Genomic DNA, 17,662 nt, shown 5'->3' with positions numbered 1-17,662 from the left:
CAAGTCTCCAGTAGATGCATTAACTCCTTGGGACCAGTAGACGCACTGACATAACCTGGATTACTTGCTGGATCTTCATACTATAACCGCATGAATGCTCCTTCTTAAAACATGATGATCTACACGGTGGAGTAATGACATGTACTAGTAGACACGAAGCCTACAACGGTACGCCATGTTCTTTCTATAGTTTCTTCCATACGTGAATTGTAGCAGCATGCCTCCAAGTAGAGTTAAGCACTTTTCAATGCTCGGAATCCATATCTCTGACTTCTGATCAAACGATTGTGGTCCCACCGGGCGTACCAAAAAGTGTGTTAACACAAGATTGATAACTTTGATCTATATTATAGTTCGTAAGAGATCAATCAGTTGATGCAGCCTTACAATCAACAATATGAATCGATAACTAATTTTTACTACAACTCATAAGAGATCAGTCGGCTGATGTAGCCTTACAAGTAATAATAAAAGTCATGATAGTAGTCACAGACAAGCCGAAGGTCGATCAGTCGATGTAGCCCTGCTTGTTGAAGAACTCGCCGAGTTTCTACACCACTCCTACTCCTAAGGGTTGGTGTGAAGCTGAAAAAGTAATTGTATTGATTGATTGAGAGATTGTCCCTTTACAACAGGCCATACCCTTTATATTTATAGGGACATGTCTAGCTTTGCATACAAGAATAGTCTAACTGAAAAAATCCTATGAAGTACAAGGACCCTTCCTTAATCCTAAATTACCAAATAATATCCCCTTGACCGACGTGTGCAAGGACTCCCCCTATGGACTTTCTCATAGCCTGCATGCGTATCTTCCTTCTAGCCATATGCGGGTTTCCTTCCTTATTTTACATCTCAGCAAGCAAATGTGGTGTACTTGGAGTCATATTCTGTGATGCCTCACCATGCCTGTGAATCTCCATCTATCTGGCTCTCCTCGTTCGACTGTGTCTTAAGTCTTGGTACGCAGACACTGTTATTTTGCTAAGTATGTGTATGACCCCTAGCCAGCCTCATATATGCATATACAAGATACACATCCTTGCTTCTCATCGTTGATGTGCACCTAGACATCCGTATATGTGTATATTCCTTGATTTCTTTCTCTATTAGCTTGCAAGATCAAATTGATGATTTCTCTTGGATTGATCAATCTTGCATGCATGTAACTTCTTTTGCTTGCAAGCAACCATTGACCTATTTCCTTTCCTGTTTTTCCTCACATATAAATATCCAAGTCGGCAATAATACTTCTTTTGGACTTGTCCACATAGGATCTCTGTAGTAGATTAATCAAACTAGATTGCGTCTCCTTGCCGAGTATTTGGAATATCAAATAACCTTTGTCTACCCGGCAATACATCATAAATGACTCAGCTTAACTGAACCTGTGGTTGGCTTGCAAATATGATTTTCATGTCTTTGATATCATTGGTTGATACTTTCCTCTCCAAGGTAAGTTTACCAAATTTTGGTGTCAATGGGTCCTACTTTCCCCTTCATCTAGTGCGGGTCGTGTCCCTCGGTGAGGCGAGGCTTGCCGAAGTGGGCTTCCTACCTCTATCGGCTTGGTGACGACGGAACGGCTCCGCCTTGGCCATGCTCTAGCCATGGTGAGCGCACCCGATGCACGTGTAGGACACCGGCGTCCCCGAGTGTCCAAGGCTCGACATGGCCACGTGAGTGTTCGTGAAGGTGCGTGTGGCGTAGCGCGGTGGCCAAAGGCTCAACTTGGGCCCTCCCTGGTGTCGAGGACACAGAGGCTACCATGACGCACACTCAATGGCGGTGGACAAGGGGGCCAAGGTGCTCACCGAAGGTGGTGGATGAAGTTAGGGTGGTGGTGCCATGGCGAGTCGTGGCCGTGTTGAAGTGTAGCAGTGCCGTGCCAAACCATTACGGCAAGGAAGATGATTGGGGCGTCGTCTTCTCCTCCGACGGTGGCTCCTCGACGGCAGTGGCATGGTCATTCACCTTCTCCTCTCCTCCTCCCTTCTCCTTCCCTTCTCTTAGTCTTGGTGTGCAGTTGGTGAAACTGCTAGTGGTGGTGGGGCATGGGAAGGACGCTAGGGCACCAAGCATGCCCCTTTTATAAGGAGTTCACAGCCATGGCGGCAGCGGACAGCGGATGGAGGGAAAGGGCATGTGGAGGGTGATTAAGGGCTCTAGCTTAGGGTTTTAATGAGCGGGGGGTGGCTGTGCGCTCGCTGGCACCCCTAATTTGAGTGACATCCGGTCAAAAAGGTGGATGGGGTGGTGTCATGGTGACAGGGCCATGACGGTGACATAAGCATGGCATGGTGCGGCAGGGGGAGGCGCAGGGGTGTCAAGGATTGCAGACATGGCATCCATCCATGCGCCCTTGCCTAACGCCTTCGGAACGGGTGGTGGGGATGCGAGGCATGGCATTCGATACTTGTCGGCGGGGTGCCCTGCCTCGGTGAGAAAAAGCAGAGGAGGGGAGGGAGAGCGAAGGGGCTGACAAGCGGGCCCAGCGGTCAGCGGTGGGAAAGCGATAGCGACAGCGTGTCGCGATGCATGGCGTGGTCACAGGCCATTGCTGGGCCACACGGGCGTGGGAGCATGGATGCGGAGCTGGGCCATCTCGCTAGTTCGACGGCGGTATGGTTGCGGGCGTGGGAGAGGGCGTGGGTGAGGCCGCTTGGGCCGCGGCACTGGGCTGGCTTAGGCTGCTCGGGCTGCTTTCCCTTTTCTTTTTCTCCCTCTTTCTAATTCCTTTCCTATTTTTATTTCTATTTCCACACTACACCCAGGGCTCCTATGCATGTATACATGTGTTGCCAACATGTGTACACCCCAGTGGGGCCCACTAGAGGTCATATAGGGCTTTAGGGTCTAGGCCAAAGGTTTGGCAACAAACACACAATAGTTTATTGAAAGGTTTAATTGATTTTAATGCAGCACATAAAATCATGAAGAAGCAACTCAAAGTTGAATTAAATGCAAAATGCTTAACCATGCTAACTTGGGTTCTACTTGTGCAACCACATGGGTGGTTTCCTAGTATGCACACTCACCATGCATGGGGTTTATTGGAATAATTTTTAAGTTTGGGTTTTTGGGTTATTGGAAAACCTGGGTTGTTACAATGTTGGGTGTACTTCTCTAGTCACCCATATAGCCAAAAATTTAGGGTCTTTTGGAAAATGCTTTTGTTGTTTACATTGATGACATTCCCCGTTGGTATATCGACTATGAATATTTTGTCCAAGCACACATGTTAAAAAATAATAAGGATAGAAAACTTGTCATGATGTACATGGATTATACAACCGAGATTTCATTACCAGACCGGAACCTCGGTTTGTATGTGGTGGATTCTTTTGTCTTTGATTTATAGGTTAAGGAGGTAGCCCCGCGCAGGAGCGCCTCTACAAGTTTGACTCGCAACCCACAGCCCAAGTACCATGGCGATGATCCGATTCTGGAGGGACCGACTTTCACAAGCTATGCAGGCTAGGATCAGCCAGGATCCTCCCGTATGCACCAGCCCGAGCATGCTAGTTGGGAGCAGCCCGCTCCTCATCACCCTGAGAGCTCCTGATAGCAGAGCTCAAGTGAGCAATGTTAGGATGGCAACTTTGACTACTATCAATAGTAGTCCTACAAAGAGGTTTCAAGCGGCCACTAGAGAGGACACATGTCCTTCTCTGCTCATGGCTACCATGATCAGCCAATGAGCTATCATGACCAGCAGGTGGAGCATGCTCACTTTGACACCAGGCTTACCACTATCGAAGAGACGCAGCATGACATCCAGAACACGCTTCACCAGCACTCCCAATGCCAAGAAGTAGGAGACCGCCTTACTAACATCCAGCAACACCAACAGCAGGAGAATGAGAATTGGAACTATTTGTTCGAAAGGCTTAACTTTGACCCACCATTCTGAAGGACTACGACAACATCCAGCTTAGGGGAGGAGGATCCCTCATTATCTAAGGTAAGTTTTCTTTTTTAGTATTTTGTTCCTTTTAGCTATTTCTTTATTTTTCAAGTTTGTCTTATATTTTAAAAAAAGAGATGCATAATAAAAAACAAAATAAAAATTGTCTTGTCTTTTATATATTAGTAGGTGTGATCTAAAAAATAAAAACCAAATAAAAAGAGTGTGTATAAAGTTTGCTTTGATTTCTATTTTTAAGAGCCAATAAATAAAAAGAACTTGAAGATGATGATTCACAATGGAAATGATGAATAGTTGCTCTATTATAATTTCTTTCAAGTACCTAGTTTTCAGCCTTGAATTCTCCTGGGTTTTGGATATGACTGTTTTGACATGAGAATTTACTCTGAACTTGAAACTCGTGGGTAGCAAATGCTTGATCTAAGTCTAGGTAATTGATGGATAAGATATGAGAAGGTCTGAGCTGCTATTTATCTTGTTCCAAGTGATACTAAAATTCTGGAGATTTCTTTTGAAAAAACATAAAAAGGCAACATGATGAGTTCCTGTATGACAAAGCTTGAATTCCTACTAGAGTCAAACATGTTTATATTTAGGCTAGAAAAACTTCCACTCATTTTATGCTACTTGTTTTTGCATTGAGTTTGGTCAAGCTTTGTTGACCTTTATGAGAGGTTTGTCATGCTCTTAAATTAAGATCACGTATACACCACTTACATATGCACTACTCCTATAACTGGGAGTAGGCGTAAAAACATGCATTCCATCTGGATCCACCCAAAAATATTCTACTCCTACACTGGAAGTAAACACTAAAAATATTCTTAATAGGTTACATCCACCAAATAAAATACTACAAGATTTTGATATCTCTCACAAGTTTCATTGCAGAAAAGAAGCGTGGGCTATGCAAGAGTTATTCATAAAAAAGAGAGTTGAAAAATGGATAAGTGTCCGAGATATCCAAAACAAGTGGTACTTCGATGCCCGCCTAAAAAAATGAGATGAATAAGATAGCCCATGTTTTCTTGCAAATTTTTCCAAGTTTCAAAAGAGAGATAAGTTTTCAAGGAGCATAGTAGAATTAGGTTAGCCAGCATATTTATCCACCACATTCCACACACATGCACATCTTAATTCAATTGTATGATTTAACTCTCTTTGGATCCATTGTTTGACTTTACAATATATGTATTGCAAGTATACACTTTCATGTTATCACCATTCCTATGAGCTCCACATAAGCCTTACTTGTAGGAAGAAAGGCATAACATTGCTATTGCCTTGGTGAGGATCTACAAATACCACATTGAAAGCTCTAGTTTGGTTTTGGTGAATTGATGAAGCCCTAAGTGCTAACCTAGTTTATCAAAGTGATTATGAGATAGGTAGCACTACTCCAAGTGGTAAAGCAAAAGAAGATCATGACATGATGATGGAAATTCCATGGTGATGATCAAGTGCTTGTACTTGGAAAAGGAGAAAGAAAAACAAAAGGCTAAAGGCAAAGGTATAAATGGTAGGAGCCATTTTGTTTCGGTGATCAAGACACTTAGCGAGTGTGATCACATTTAGGTTCGATAGCCTATACTATTAAGAGAGGTGAAACTCGTATTGAAATATGGTTATCAAAGTGCCACTAGATGCTCTAACTCATTGCATTTGCATTTAGAATCTAGTGTAGTGCTAACATCCTTGAAAATGTTTGTGAAAATATGCTAACACATGTGCACAAGGTGATACACTTGGTGGTTGGTACATTTGAGTAAGGGTGAAGAAGATAGAGATGAAAAGGAGCTAGTCGCGCTGGTCACAAAGTGACCGAACGCGTCCTGGTGTGGCGACCAGATGCGTCTAGTATGTGGCTCGGTACTAAATTGTAGAAGAGCGACCAGACATGTCTGGTGTGAATCAGCGAAGCCGATGTTCAGTGTAATAGTTGATCAGATGCTGGGAGCGTCTAGTCTAGAGTGACCAGACGTGTCTGGTCAGCCCAGAGCGGCTCTAGGAGCTCTCTAGACTCAATCGGATGATGCGTCTCCTATGTCCAGTCCAGAGTGACCAGACGCGTCCGGTCAGCCCTGGGAGCTTACTAGACTCGACCAGGACGCTGTGGCTCAGCGTCCGGTCATTTCTAACATAGTGTCTGGTTGTAGGTGAATGTGTGGCAGCAATGGCTACTTTAGTTTGAATTGGACACATGGTGGTTAGATAGCGACCGGACGCGTTCGGTATACACGAACGATGCGTCTGGTCATCCTACAGTCTGCCCAATAATTGAGCCAACGGCTCTATTCGTGGGGGGTCTCTATTTAAGCCCCATAGCCAGTTCAACTCACTCTCTTGGCCATTTGCATTGACATAGCAACCTTGTGAGCTTAGCCAAAGCCTTCCCACTCATCTCTATTATTGATTCAACATCTTTGTGAGATTGGGAGTGAATCCAAGTGCATTGCTTAAGTGTTTTCATCTAGAGGCACTTGGTGTTTGTGTTTCGCTGCGGGATTCACTTGCTACTCTTGGTGGTTGCCACCACCTAGATGGCTTAGAGCAGCGAGGATCGTCGAGTGGAGGTTGGTGATTGTCTCTGGCTTCTATCATGGTGATTGTGAGGGGTTCTTGACCTCTCCCTGGTAGAGAGCCAAAATGTACTCTAGTGAATTGCTCATGGCTTGTGTGATCCTCATCTTATGTTGGTTGTGCGGCACCCTATTGAGAGTTTGGCGTGTGATGCCAATCAGTATGTGAACCTCCAAGTGAGTGAATCGCCACAATGAGGACTAGCTTGTCGGCAAGCAAGTGAACCACGGTAAAAAATCATTGTGTCAACATTTGATTCCGAGGTGATTGGTCTTCATTGGTATTCATTCTTGTGATTGATTGGTTCATTCCTCAACTCGGCGGTATAACCATCTCACTCTCTCTTTTTCATTACTGCAAACTAGTTGTCAAGCTCTTTAGTGTAGCTGGTTGTGAGAGCTTGTTAGTTTGGTTAGTGTGGCTCTTTAGTTAGCTTTTGAGAGCACACTAACTTGGTGTAGTGACATAGCCATTGTATGAATAGAAACTATAGAAACTAGAATTGTGGTAGGAGGCTTGCAATTTTAGTAGGCTAGCGCAACACTCGCTTCACCTCATAATTGTCTAACCGGTTTGTAAAGTATTGTTGTAGAAATTTTTAATAGGCTATTCATCCCCCTCTAGCCATTAGGACCTTTCAAGTGGTATTAGAGCCAAGGTCACTGTGATTTGAGGCTTAACAACCTTCGGTGTAAAAATGGCTCAAATCAACAACACTAAGAAGTCACCCCAATTTGATGGCACAAATTATCTATATTGGAAGTCAAAGATGACCACACATATCAAGTCAATCAATAGAAATATATGGAAGGTGGTAGAAACCAAAATTGAGATTAATGATCTAGAAAATCCCACCGCGGCCGAAGAAGTGCTTCTCCAAAACAATGACATTGCTCTAAGTGCCATTCATGATGCAATCAATGAAAGAACATTTGAGCAAATCAAGAACATTAAGATGGCTCATAAGGCTTGGAAAAAGTTGGAAGAATCATTCGAGGGCACCAAGGCAATGAAGGGTGCAAAGGCATACATTCTCAAGGAAAAATTGCTAGCTTCAAGATGAAGGAAGATGAGAGTGTATCGGACATGTTCCATCAGTTGGAAGTGTTTGTCAATGATCTCAAAGCACTTGGTGAGAAGGTGGATGACAAGGACTTCTCTCATAAGTTCTTAAAATGCTTACCCACAAGATTTGGCATGTTGGTCACATTGCTAGTGAGGACCGGTTTGGATACAATGACACCAAATCAAATCTTGGGAGATATCATTACTGATGATGCTTATAGAGATGATGATGAGAAGGAAGAAAAGAGGGAGAAGAAGGATGACAAGAAGAAGAGTGTGGTGTTTAAGGCCACATCATCCAAGGGCAAGGCAAAGCAAGATGCATCAAGTGAAGATGATGGTTCATGGGATGATGATGATGAGAAGATGGACCTCATTGTCAAGAGATTTTGCAAGTTCATGGTGAAGAAAGGCTACCATGCTAGAAGGAAGAAATCTTTATCCAAGAACAAGGAAGAGTCAAGAAGGTGCTTCAATTGTGGAAGCAAAGATCATCTTATTGCTCAATGTCCATACAATAGTGACAAAGATGATGATAAGAAGAACAAGAAGAAGGACAAGAAGGAAAAGAAAGAGAAGAAGGACAAGATGACCTTCAAGAATAAGAAGGGTGGTTCATATGTAGTCACTTAGGATAGTGATGCTTCCTCAAGTGATGATGATGATGATAGTGATGATGACAAGACCACCAAGAAGAATGCACTTGCAAGCATTGCTATCAATGAGAAGCCTTCTCTCTTTGACACTCCATCATGCTTCATGGCTAAGGCCAGTAAGGTACAAACTTATGATGATGGAAGTGATGAGGAACATAATAATGAAAATGATAGTGATAATGATGATGATGAACCCACTAAAGATAAATTATTTGACATGCTAGAAGATGCTAAAGAATACTTTGACATTAAGAGAATGGAATGCAAGAGCTAGAATAAGGAAGTAAAAGCCCTTAAGCAAGCTCTTGATGAGCTCAAAGCAACTCATGAGAGGCTAGAGGAAGCTCATGAGAAGCTTGGCAAGGCTCACAAGAAGCTTGAAAAAGCTCATTCTTCTTTGCTTAATGAACAAAATAAGAAGAAGCATGTTGAGACTTGTAATGTAGGCTTAACTTGTGACCTAATTGATGAATCATTATCTATGCCTATCATTGTTGCTCCCGCTAACCCTTTTTGTAGCATTTCTACTTCCACCTCATCTAGTAGTGATGGTTTCACTTGTGATGCCTCACTAATGGTTGAGAATAAGAACATCAAGAAGGAGGTCAATAAGCTCACTCACACCTTGGCTAAGGCCTATGGTGGTGAGGACTGCTTGCTTATGTGCTTGGGTAGCCAAAGATCTTCTCTCTACAAAGAGGGATTGGGCTATACCCTCAAGAAAGGCAAGGCGGCCTTTGCTCCTCACAAGACTAGTTTTATAAAGAACAATGGTCGGTTTTGTACTAATTGCAAGCAAGTTGGTCATGTAGAGCAAAAGTGCATGAACAAGAAGTCACAAGCTAATGTATCCTCCATTAAGCTTGATTCTTTCTATGTGCTTACCAAAGGTACAAATGGTGTAAAGGCTAAGTTCATTGGTGCACCATGGATGGGCTCAAAGAAGAAAGCCATTTGGGTACCAAAGAGCTTAGTAACTAACATTCAAGGACCCAAGCAAATTTAAATACCTAAAAAGAATTGATCTTCTTTTATAGGTCAATTGCAAAGCCAGAGGAAGGCATTAGGTTCTTGATAGTGAGTGCACTCAATACATGACCAGTGATGCAAGAATGTTCAACTCAATCAACACCAATGGCAATGATGGTTATGATAGTATCACATTTGGTGACAATGGCAAAGGCAAGGTCAAAGGGCTTGGTAAGATTACAATAACCAATGACATGAGCATTTCCAATATGTTGCTAGTAGAGAGCTTGAACTTCAATTTGCTATCCATGGCTCAATTTGTGATCTTAGATTCAAATGCATATTTGGGGTAGATGATGTAGAGATCATAAGTGTAGATGGCTCTAACTTGATCTTCAAAGTCTTTAGATATGAGAATCTATACTTGGTTGATTTCAATGCTAATGAAGCTAAATTATATACATGTTTGTTCACTAAGTCTAGCATGGGTTGGTTATGGCATAGAAGGCTTGGTCATGCTGGAATGAAACAATTGAATAGACTGGTTAAGCATGACTTGGTTAGAGGCTTGAAAGATGTTGTGTTTGAGAAGAATAAGCTTTGTAGCTCTTGTCAAGCTAGCAAACAAGTTGGAAACACCCATCCTAAGAAAAGAATGATGAGCACTAGTAAAGCATTTGAGTTATTGCACATAGATTTGTTTGGGCCAACTCAATACACTAGCATTGGTGGTAACAAATATGGTTTTGTGATAGTGTATGATTATACTAGATATACTTGGGTATTCTTTCTAGTGGACAAAAGTGATGTGTTTGCAACATTCAAATCATTTGTCAAGGGCATTCACAATGAGTTTGAAACAACCATCAAGAGAGTTAGAAGTGACAATGGTAGTGAGTTCAAGAACACTAGAATTGATGAGTTGTGTGATGAACTTGAAATTAGACATCAATTCTCAGCCAAGTACACTCCACAATCAAATGACCTTGTTGAGAGGAAGAATAGAACACTCATTGATATGACAATGTCTATGCTTAGTGAGTACAATGTGAGTCAATCTTTTTGGGCCAAAGCTATCAACATGGCTTGCTATTGTAGCAACCGTCTCTATTGTCACCCATTGAAAGAGAAGACACCATATGAGCTCTTGAATGGTAGAAAGCCCAATATTGCATATTTTTTGGTCTTTGGATGCAAATGCTATATCTTAAAGAAAGGCACTAGATTGGGTAAGTTTGACAAGAAATATGATGAAGGATTTCTACTTGGATACTCAACTACAAGCAAAGCATATAGAGTTTGGAATTTGGATAGTGGTACTCTTGAGGAAGTTCATGATGTTGAATTTGATGAAACCAAGGGTTCATAAGAAGAGAATGAGAACTTGCAAGATGTTAGAGGCATTCAACTTTCAAATGCTATGAAGAATATGGATGTTGGTGAATTTAGGCCTAGACAAGTAAATGATGATGAAGATGATCAAGTGCAAGTGCTCTCTAACTCAAATGTGCAAGATGATACAAATCAAGCAAGTACAAGTGGCTCTCATGATAATGAACAAGATCAAGTGGCTAGTGCGTCATCTCAACCCAATGATCAAGCAAGTGCAAGCAATTAAGTTCCAATCCTCCAACCAATCAATATTGCAAAGGATCATCCATTGGACGCTATCATTGGTGATATTTCAAGAGGTGTGCAAAATAGATCAAGATTGGCTTCATTTTGTGAGTACTTCTCATTTGTGACATCCATTGAACCAAAGAAGATAGATGAAGCATTGAAAGATGTTGATTGGGTGAATGCTATGCATGAAGAATTGAACAACTTCATAACAAATCAAGTATGGAAATTAGTAGAGAGACCAAAGGGACACAATGTGATTGAAACCAAATGGGTCTTTAAAAACAAGCAAGATCAAGATGGGATAGTAGTAAGGAACAAAGCAAGATTAGTAGTGCAAGGCTATACACAAGTTGAAGGTCTTGACTTTGGTGAAACATATACCCCTAGTTGCTAGATTAGAAGCAATTAGAATCTTGCTAGCCTATGCTTGTGCTCACAACATCAAGCTCTATCAAATTGATGTTAATAGTGCATTTCTCAATGGTTACATCAATGAAGAAGTATATGTTGAGCAACCCCCCGGTTTTGAAGATGACGAGAAGCCCGACCATGTGTACAAATTGAAGAAGGCATTGTATGGCTTGAAGCAAGCACCTAGAGCATGGTATGAGAGATTGAGGGACTTCCTACTCTCTAAAGGGTTCATGATAGGCAAGGTTGACACCACTCTTTTTATCAAGAAGATTGGCAAAGACTTATTTGTATTGCAAATCTATGTTGATGACATCATATTTGGATCAACCAATCAAGATTTTTGTGAAGAGTTTGGAAAGATGATGGCTAATGAGTTTGAGATATCCATGATTGGAGAGTTAAGTTACTTCCTTGGTCTTCAAATCAAGCAATTGAAGAATGGTACATTTGTGAGTCAAGCCAAGTATATCAAGGACATGATCAAAAAATTTGGCATGGGTGATAGCAAAGCCATTAGTACACCAATGGGAACAAATGACAACTTGGATAGTAATGCAAGTGGCAATATGATGGATCAAAAATTATATCGGTCTATGATTGAAAGCCTACTCTATGTGACCACATCAAGGCCGGATGTCATGTTTAGTGTATGCATGTATGCAAGATTTCAAGCCTCACCTAGAGAAAGTCATTTGAAGGCTACAAAGAGAATATTGAGGTACTTGAAACATACATAAAATGTTGGTTTGTGGTATCCCAAAGAAGCAAAGTTTGAGCTAGTTGGTTACTCCGACTCGGATTATGCGGGATGCAAAGTTGAAAGGAAGAGCACCTTGGGCACATGTCAATTGTTGGGAAGATCACTTGTTTCATGGTCATCAAAGAAGCAAAATAGTGTTGCATTATCAACCGCCGAAGCAGAATACATATCCGCCGGTAGTTGTTGTGCACAAATACTTTAGATGAAGGCCACTTTGAGTGACTTTAGAATCAAGTTCAAGAAAGTGCCATTGCTATGTGACAATGAGAGTGCAATTAAGTTGACCAACAATCCGATTCAACATGCAAGAACAAAGCACATTGATGTCCGCCACTATTTCATAAGAGATCACCAACAAAAAGGGGACATTTGCATTGAGAGTGTAGGCACCAAAGATCAACTTGCCGATATATTCACCAAGCCATTAGATGAGAAAAGGTTTTGTAAGCTAAGGAATGAGTTGAACATATTGGATTTTTCAAATATGTGTTGATGCACCCCCCCCCACTTATATAACATGTCTCTCCTTCAAGTAATCCAAGGTAAAAGTTGATTGGCATAACATACATCCTTACTAAGGACATGTTTAGTGCATCTAGACATCCTCCACATTTAATAGGCTCATTCATAAAAATCAAATGAATTTGATATTTGTGTGTACCACTATTGCTTCTATGCTTAATTTGGTCAAGTGGTAGCATATGACATGTTTGTGGGCTTGTAAACCTAGTGTTTGATCTAGAAAATGAGCTCTAAGTGTTTAACTCAACATGGTACAAGATAACCCTTATTTAGAGGTGTGAAGAAGCTTGTCCTTGGATCAAACCGAGTTAAATATCTTTGGCAAATGATCTAGATTGGACCAAATTTGAAAAAAAATGATCCTCACCCCATTGATTGACATTGATAATCTCAACCTATCTATATTTTGAACATGTGTGGTCATTGATGACAAAGGGGGAGAAAAACAAAGATATTAGTGTTAAGGGGAGAAATAGTATGATAAGACAACAAAGGGGAAGAGAAACCAAGATATAAGTAATAGGGGAGAATATGACATAGGGGGGGAGATGTGACAAAGAAAAAGGATCAATTAAAATTTTGAGCACACAAGTAGGGGGAGCAAGCTCATGAACTTGTATGGTGCATTTGAATGTGCATCTCATATGTTTGCTTGCATGGCACAAGTTTTAAATTTCAGTATCCATGCTTGTGTAGTGTATGCTAGTTGTAGGTTTGAATGATGAAATGAAAAATTAGCATGCATAGGTTAACTAGTGCTTTTATTTCCAAGTTTCCAAGTGGTATCGAGCTAACCATGGTGCTAAGGATGGTATATAGGTGCAACTCCGATTGGTATCACGCTTCAAAGGTCCATCTTGTATACCTTAGCATCATTTGGTAGACATTGTCTCCCATATTTCCTATCTAAGCATATATGCAAGCTACAATCCAAACTCTTAGCACATATGTAGGGGGAGCAATTGCTACCATTTGGTGTTCATGAAACTTGTCCATATCCTTTTACACATGGTAAATATGCTTGGCCAAGCAACATGGATTCAATTGAATTTCAATTCATATCTTTGTGAAAGGGTTGTCATCAATTACCTAAAAAGGGGGAGATTGAAAGCTCTAGTTTGGTTTTGATCAATTGATAAAACCCTAAGTGCTAACCTAGTTTATCAAAATGATTATGAGATAGATAGCACTACTCCAAGTGGTGAAGCAAAAGAAGATCATGACATGATGATGGAAATTCCATGGTGATGATCAAGTGCTTGGACTTGGAAAAGGAGAAAGAAAAACAAAAGACTCAAGGCAAAGATATAAATGGTAGGAGCCATTTTGTTTCGGTGATCAAGACACTTAGCGAGTGTGATCACATTTAGGTTCGATAGCCGTACTATTAAGAGGGGTGAAACTCGTTTCGAAATGCGGTTATCAAAGTGCCACTAGATGCTCTAACTCATTGCATTTGCATTTAGGATCTAGTGGAGTGCCAACACCCTTGAAAATGTTTGTGAAAATATGCTAACACATGTGCATAAGGTGATACACTTGGTGGTTGGCACATTTGAGCAAGGGTGAAGAAGATAGAGATGAAAAGGAGCTAGTAGCGTTGGTCACAGAGTGACCGGACACGTCCGGTATAGCGATCGGACGCGTCCGGTATGTGGCTCGGTACTAAATTGTAGAAGAGCGACCGAACATGTCCGGTGTGAATCAACAAAGCCGATGTTCAGTGTAACAGTTGATTGGACACTGGAAGTGTCCGGTCCAGAGTGACCGGACGCGTCCGGTCAACCCAGAGCGGCTCTAGGAGCTCTCTAGACTCGACCGGACGCTACGTCTCCTACGTCCGGTCTGGAGTGACCGGACGCATCCGGTCGGCCCTGGGAGCTTTCTGGACTCGACCGAATGCTGTGGCTCAGCGTCCGGTCGTTTCTAACAGAGCGTCTGGTTGTAGGTGAATGTGTGGCAGCAACGGCTACTTTAGTTTGAATTGGACACGTGGCGGTCAGATAGCGACCGAACGCGTCCGGTATACACGAACGGTGCATTCGGTGCACATGACCGGTGTGTCTGGTCATCCCGCAGTCTGCCCAATAATTGAGCCAACGGCTCTATTCATGGGGGTCTCTATTTAATCCCCATGGCCGGTTCAAGCTCACTCTCTTGGCCATTTGCATTGACATAGCAACCTTGTGAGCTTAGCCAAAGCCTTCCAACTCATCTCTATCATTGATTCAACATCTTTGTGAGATTGGGAGTGAATCCAAGTGCATTGCTTGAGTGTTTGCATCTAGAGGCACTTGGTGTTCGTGTTTTGCTGTGGGATTTTGTTACTCTTGGTGGTTGCTGCCACCTAGACAACTTGGAGCAGCGAGGATCGTCGAGCGGAGGTTGGTGATTGTCTCCAGCTCTGATTGTGGTGATTGTGAGGGCCCACCTGTCACCTCTCTTGCCACCCCATAGCTCCTCCCTGTGGAAAATATAAATAACGATACCTGGTATACTCCTAGGTGAAATGTTACAATGGTATATTATTTGTATGCTTGCGGATACTTAATATATATATATATATATTCTCTGAGTTTACAAGTGTCATTAATAATTACCAACCAACACATTTCTGGCATCATTGCTACGAATGACAACTTAGTATTAAGGTGATGCTAAGGAATGCCAACAACAGGTGGATGAGCGGCCACGTGCCCACGCCGAGACGAGCGGATAAGCGCAGTGGAGATTTTTTTCCTGAGAGAGACAACGGATGAGTGGAGGAGCCTTGTTCGGACGGTTCGGGCACCCGTGGCCAAGCATTATCGAATAATAAACCTATATTTTTTGGGTGTGTCTCAGGGACAGGGACTGACGTTTTGATTAAGTGTTAGTCACCTTTTCCTTCAGCCACGGCGCCCGCTCTCCCCACCTTCTTCTTCGTCGACGGCAGCCCTTCTCTCCCACCCCTGCCTCCTCCCCCGTCGCCCCCGGCCACCGGATACCTTGCCGCCGGCCGTCTCAACCCCGCCCTCCTCCTCGTCCTCGCCCTCGCCACCATCCACCGTCCCGCCGCGGCATGCTAGGGTTTAGGGTTTAGGTAGTAGAAATTGCATGTTTGAACTAAACAATAATTCGTTCGCTCGTTGCTGTTGATGCCAGTTAGAGAACTTAGTGTGTCACATAATCGCTAGCGGTCAAGTAGCACTACGAGTACTAGCGTCAGAATATCCGGTAACTACTACCTAGCAGTAAGAAGGCCACTGCTGCATTGCATTAGCTTGGTGTATGAATTATAGCAGAGTGAACTGGGAGTTGGTATGATCCTGTGAACTGTGCTTGTCAAAAGTTTAGGTACCAGACACAGGGCAGGAGCTCTTGCTGCCTGCCAAGTGCTAAGTATTAGCTGTGCCTTTCAGAAGTGTTCGTTGCACTATTACTGTCAGGTAGCATATTTTAGAAGGAATTGACGATTAACTAGCTAGTAGCCAAATCCCACATAAATAGCCTAAATTGCTTAGTGGCGAATGATGAGCTTAGGTAAATTTGTGAGAGTTCTGCAGCTGTTATTAAATACACTTGGAAATAGTGAAAAGAAATTCTGTGGCAGCAAGGAAAATATACCGTTGGACTAATTCCTCAGTGCAACCAGTTTTTTCTATAATTCCAGTCTGGAGTCGAAGGGCTGTCCGTATTGAAAATGCACTTTATTTTTATGTAGAAACTTAGCAGGAAACTTGTTCATATAATTGTTGGGCTGGTGTTCTTGCTCTGTTGGCCTCTTTTTAGGTAATAGATTCTGAGATGCCCTGTCATTGTATGTCAACATTTCAGTGTTCAGATTTGACATTTATTACAGCTCTGGATGGTATGCTCCTTAACTTGCTGCGCTAGCACCAGGGGTTAACGTTATAAGGATGTTTCTACTGGGGCTTGGACTAATGAAAAATGAAGCTATGGTTAAACCAATGAGCCTCTCTGGAGATTGCAGGTTCATTTACATGTACCAATATTTGTTCTTGCTACTGTTTTTCCTCTGATTTTTCTGTTCTTATTTGGACTCTTCAGGTCATGGCCATGTCTTGACTGAATTTTATCTTGGACACAGGGAACTTCTCAAAGGCCCACTGTATTATGCTGCTACTATAACTTTTGCCACTTCTATATATTATCGAGAAACTCACCATTGCTATAGCACTTATATGCAACTTATGTGCTGGGGATGGTATGTTAATATATCTGCATTTCACTCCTTTGATCCTAGAATAAATCAATTGTATGCTTCATAATTTGTTAGCTCATTGGCATAGTTACTGGAAACTATATGTCTTTAACTTGCTCCTCTTTAATTTATAAAAGGAAAATCATATTTCTGGATATTCCAAATAGTTTCATGCTACAAACACGAGAATTAAATATGGCCCTATTCTGCTAATGTTGATTTATGCATTCCCAGGTATAGCTGATGTTGTTGGGAGACGCCTAGGTAAAGAAAAGCTTCCATACAGCCCCAACAAATCATATGCTGGAAACATAGCAATGGTGTTGGCTGGTTTTCTGGCCTCCGTTGGGTAATGTCTAACCTCTACTGAATTCTCAGTTGCATCAACTTCTTTTTAATCATTCAGTCTCATTTATTCAGGTACATGCATTACTTCCACACTTTTGGCTTTATTGAGGAAACATGGTACATGGCTTTAGGCCTCGTGGTCTCTTAGCTGCAACACTGAGCCTCGTTTGGAATGTAGGGTAGGAAAATCATAGGAATAGGAAAAACTTAGGATTTGATTTGGCATACATGTGCAATCCTATGGGAATTGAAAACATAGAAAGAAGAAGAGATGCCTTTGGCAAGCATATAGGAAAAGTATAGGAATGTGAGTTGGACAGATGACAATTTGGACCACGATATTCTGATCTAATTTAATTCCTAGCTTTACGTGCCACACCAATATACTTAAGCAACGTATGTTACCACTAATTAAGGCCCAAAGTGGTGCAAAGAGAAGCCAGCTTGCGCCCTAGGAATTTTTCCATGAGATCTGACCCCGGCCTGTGGCACGGCACGGGCACGGCCCGTTGCAAAGAGGCGGCCCGGTGGCCAACGGCTTTATTTGGCCCAGCAAGGCAGCCCGCAGCCCACGAAGCCAGCCCACCCCGCCG

At 42.2% G+C, this 17,662-nt stretch overlaps 1 pseudogene; it reads left to right on the top strand.

Annotated features, from left to right (window-relative positions):
* Positions 1–1,782: 1,782 nt before the first annotated feature.
* Positions 1,783–17,217, top strand: LOC136455304 (probable phytol kinase 2, chloroplastic; annotated as a pseudogene).
* The last annotated feature ends 445 nt before the right edge of the window (positions 17,218–17,662 follow it).

Source organism: Miscanthus floridulus, chromosome 5 (genome assembly GCF_019320115.1).
Source record: "Miscanthus floridulus cultivar M001 chromosome 5, ASM1932011v1, whole genome shotgun sequence".
NCBI lineage: Eukaryota > Viridiplantae > Streptophyta > Magnoliopsida > Poales > Poaceae > Miscanthus > Miscanthus floridulus.
Note: the sequence above shows the minus strand (reverse complement) of the source record. Positions and strands in the feature narration are given on the sequence as shown.